This window comes from Syngnathus acus, chromosome 10 (assembly GCF_901709675.1).
Source record: "Syngnathus acus chromosome 10, fSynAcu1.2, whole genome shotgun sequence".
Lineage (NCBI taxonomy): Eukaryota > Metazoa > Chordata > Actinopteri > Syngnathiformes > Syngnathidae > Syngnathus > Syngnathus acus.
The window spans coordinates 25,860,215-25,865,528 of NC_051095.1; positions in this window are offsets into that span (position 1 = coordinate 25,860,215).

Here is a 5,314-nt window from a genome sequence, read left to right on the forward strand (position 1 = left end):
TTGAATGTTTAGGATTTTCATGGGGTCCACTTTGAATACTATATACAGTATTGTATAATGTGGCTACAAACACCATTTGATGTATTTAACATTTAAGGTATCATATGTTGGTTTTACTTGATATATTTGTTACTATTCTTACCTCAAGAATTATGAGGCGTGTGATAACAGATGTATAGTTGACCTCTTTGGATATTTGTGTTTATTTGAATATTAATGTCTCTTGGCTCTCTGCAGAAGGTGCCTCCACATGCAGATGGCATCTGACTGAAAATAAAGATCAAAGACAAGAGAAATTGCATTTGTTCCACTCACTGTGTAGTGCCAAGGTTTTAGGAGACTCTGCCTGCACGATTTTGAGCTGCAAAAGAAGAGCTTAATGTTGAGATGCAGCTGGCACAGATGGCATTGGCTGATAGCAAGCCAGTGAGATTGGGAGCATATTCTTTGGTGACTGCTGTTACGTACTGCTGGCAATATATTTGATACTATATTTTAGAGGTTGCTCTACTCTAGTCTCCCAATAAATCTCATTGTATATTTTAGAGGATCTTCATCTGTAGTCACCCTTACCTTTTATCAGGGAAAAAATATACAGTACATCAACCTTGTATTATTCCATACCTGTGTGTACTGTATATGATTTTTATATATAGTACTGAATATGTTTAACGCTCCAAGAACAGACAAACACAGTCTGTGTAAATTAACACACAAAAATGTGTTCAAATTCTGAATGGGCATACCATGACAGCATTCAGAGTAGGGTGGAAAAAATTATGTTGTGAAGCCCTAATTATAAATTACTTCTCCAAAAACTAATCTGAGTCAGGAGTTAGCCAACCTTGAGTTGCATTAATGTGACTAGATGGGGATGTGTTGGTTAAAGCTATAAACCAAGCATACCAGTTTTGACTCATCTATTCTCAAGAAGAATTGCCCTATGCTCTCAGAATACGTACAGTTTAGAAATGCTAACATACCTGAAGCTGGAAAGGCTTAGCCAAGTGTCTCGAAGAGCTTTCAGGTTATCAATCTATGCTAGGAAAGATTGCCTATAAATTAATATAATTAAAAAATGCAGTACTAATGTAGCCATTTTCTGCAGTAAAAAGTATTTTGTCTACAATTAACTTATTTTTCATCTCCAATCAATTCCTTTAAAAAAAACATTTTGACACTGTTGCAGTTGCTCAGAGCTCAGGTAATGGCCAATCACAGCTCACTTGTATTCTGGGTTTGCTCATGTGAAATTCCTAAGCTCAATATTTAAGTATCCTTTTAAGCACGCTTGCTACTTTTCCCACAAGTGGCTGTCTGGCAAACATGACAACAAGAGCACCATTCCTGGAAAAACAAAAAGGTTGCAGCATTTTATCTTTGTTTCATTTCAGATTTCTCAATAAAAATAGAAAAGTAAAGATTTTTGGTTAGATTATTTCCCTGTGAGCCATAGACATCTATTAGACCTCTCGTCTATGTGTAGACCAAATTTAGATGTTGAAGGAATGGGTTTGAAATACAAAAAGTCCTTCCTAGCTACAAAAACAGATACATATGCTCAAACCTAATTGAATAAAGTACATAAGCAGACATGTATATTCACATATTAAATCAATAAAAGAAACATTTTAAGCATATAATTATATCTACACACCAAATCAATAAAGAAGACATAACTAGACATTTTTGATAGGTGGTAATGACAAAGGTTTTTATAACTTTATGATCTGATATGTATTTCTGAGCACTTTGAAATAACAAATGTTTTTTTATATATTGCCTGAATAGCTTAATGACCCTTAAGGAACTGTTTAATGCATGCCTGATGACTTCACTGGTTCTTTTATCTCAAACAAAATATTTTAGGTTGCATTACCTGACATGTTTTGGCTTGTACTTCCGCCTTCATCAGAGTGTAGTCAACCTAAAATATTTAGTTTGAGATAAAAGAACCAGTGAAGTGATTCACAAGTAAAAACAAAATGAACTAGTACAACTAGCATGCCTGATGATTTTCTAAATCACGGACACTGCCAAAGTCATCTAAAAATGTTCAGGACTTGACTATATCTTAAGTTTTGACTAATGCTAGACGCCAGTTTTCGATTACTACTGAACATTCTGGACAGAGGGAAATATTTTGCCCAACAAAGAAAAGATATGGTTGGAAGCATGATTAAACTAAAAATATGATGACGTAAGCAAGTACATGGAGTATCAAAAGAACAAACAAACAAAAACATGGTAAGTGGTGAGTACAAACTATGCATAGTCAGGGAACATTAATAAATTGATGATGTCACAGCCAAAAGCTCACATAATTCCGTACAAAATGACAAAATTGAAAGAATGATGAATGGGCGGTGTGCGACAGTGGGCGAAGTGGATGTAGTATGTGCAAGAATGGTTTACAGGAAGGACACTTGGAGATAAAACCGGTAGAGGTGCCAGAGGAAGAGCGGCAGGAGGAAAAACAACCAAGAACCCGGCCAAAGGTGATCGCCAAGGCCGAAAGACGGGATGGAAGACAACAGCCCCCACACACACCAAATCGCCCATAATCAGCACCCAACCCCACGGAACCAGCTCTCACCGAACCAGCACCCACTCCCATGGAATCAAACTCTCCTGCGAACTTGCCCCACCCCAAAGACTCATCACCCATCAAACTCGGCCCACACCGGCATGTGCAACTGAATATAAGCTGAGCAAAGAACCTTGAACGTTGCCTTTTATGAATGGAGACTTTCTGCTCTTGAGCATGGTCGCACGAAGGGCCCAGCGCTGTATTGTACTTTCCTGAAAACAGAGCTTTATTAACAAGAATTGTGATTGAACTCAACCAACCTGTGGAAGTCTAATTTCTGCTTCAGTGTCTCAGCATTTTCCTGAAGAAATCAAACGAGCACGCAGTAAGTAAATTGGATAACAGGTGATTGGCAATGGCTTTTGCCGTGAGGCGCAGATAGCGCGCTCCTCAAATTGTGGACCAAAAATCCAACAATGTCTATATTAGCTCTATGTGTAGACCTAATTTAGACGACAAAATTAAGAAAATGGATATGGAAAAATGTTTTTTACACTAAAATTAATTGACGCAGTGTGGTCAAAGATAACAAAGTTGTTACAAAGTTGGCAAATGGATCATTCCATATCAACTGGACCAAGGCTTCCCAGTTCAAGTCATAGATTTTCCATAGATTTTTGAGTCGGGGAGAGGGGGGTCTACAAATAACAAATAGATACAGGATATCGTGCAAAACTGTATCGTTCTATTTCAAATAGTTTTCATTCTAAAACATTACATTTACATTTTAGAGTTCTGTAAAATTTATTGGATTTTTTCATGTTACTTAGGCAAAATTCTCAGCCTCACCAGCTGGTCACAATATATTGTAGCTACGTTAATGTGTGAATTTAGATGTTTGACCTAGAGCCTCATACTGTTTGCAATAAATTAAGTTGAAGCAATAATGTAACATTGTCATTTTTTAATTTATGCCTAATAGCTAGTGCCTTTCTAACATATATTTTTTTTTAAACGTAAAACTACTGACACATGGTCAAACTAACGGTCAATATACATAAAATATGAACATTTCTGGTCTGGACCCATAGTAAAGATGTACCATTTTTTACTGAAGGACTCCAAATGGTCTGGACACTCTTGACAAGTCTTAGAGAGGTGTTGGTATTTCGGGGTCAGCACTCTCCTGTTTTAGTTCTTAACTGTCAGAGACGACCCACAACATAGTCCATGGCAACACGACTTCTGAGCTTATAAATGTCACACCGGGTGTCCCGCATGGATCGGTACTTGGACCTATACTGTTTCGTATTTACATGCTTCCGCTTGGGGACATCATATGTACCTTAATATGAAAGCACGGCTTTATTTATATATGTATTTTGCTGGTTTGTTTGTTTCCAACGTTCCGCTGGCCTTCTGGCACTATCCGGACCCGTTGTGTGTGCTTGTGGCCCACTCTCGTGGTGCTTTTTTATTCATCCTTCCAAAAGTAGTGGGGAATTTAGTGGAAAACATTTTCCCTCAGGAAGGTGAAAAACATCAAAATCCTTATGGTTCATCAATAGAACACTGTCTGAGACACATGCACATGAACACATGGTGTACGCATGCATGCTGTCAGTAAATGACACCATTTATTTGCATCCTCCAAGTTTGACTGAATATCAGCCTATCCGACCTGACTTTGGGAAGTAGGTGGGGGAATCGCGACATGTGACCGATTTGGAGCAGTGCTTCTCAAATAGTGGGGCTCAAGGGGGGCGCGGTGCAATACCTGGGGGGGCGCGTGTGACCCTGGGGAACAGGCTTTTTTTTTGGCAGTACTAGAATAAAGTGTAATTGCGCATTTACTACAGTAGGCGGCAGTGGCGCTCTCATTGTTACTTCTGTCACGTTTGCGACAGTGCAACATTTTACGACTTACAAGACAACAGGTTTGCCTTGGTTAGCAGTGTTGAGTCAACAGAAAGCTCCGACTGCGTCCCGTCTATAGCCTCCGTTATTCAACATAACCACCAACATGAAAAAGTTTTTAACAGGGATGAAAAGAAAAGCGGAGAGAAACAAAGATAATGAAACAAAAGAAAGTCAGCCGAAAGCTAAGACGAGGAAATACGACGATTTACATCACAGACACTCAGTGCATTCTGGCTGAGTGTAGAGAGGCAGTATCCACTCTTAGGGGAGAAAGCTATGAGCATTCTGCTTCCTTTTGCAACATCTTACCTTTGTGAGATTGGCTTCTCTGCTGTTGCTGCACTGAAGACCAAGTACAGGTCCCAGCTAAACATTGAGCAGGAGCTGAGAGTTGCACTATCATGCTTCGAACCTCGCTTCGAAAAGCTGTGCACTGCAAAACGTGCTCATTGTAGCCATTAAACCTGACTTCCTCCTCATTTTGATGAAAAAAAGAAAGAAAAAAAGAGCACAAATTGTTTAATTCACCTTGTTTTGTAGGTTCAAGTGTTTTATATATTGTGCTCCTGAGTTAATGTTGCTGAACTGAATATAAATAAGTTATTATTTTTTTAGTTTTTGTAGTTTATTAGTTATTATAATTATTAAATATTATTTATTGATTTGATTTAATTTTGCAATGGTGCAATTAGTTGGTCAAACATGTTTACAGTTTAAACAAGGATTTATTTATTCTTAATTTCAGGCATTGATGCACTTAAAATCTTTTCTGTTGCAGACTTAAAACACGATTTGATAAAGTTATTCTTTGTAAGTTTGACCATATGTCTTTCTTTTTTTCTTTAATGTTAATAAGGATAAAAT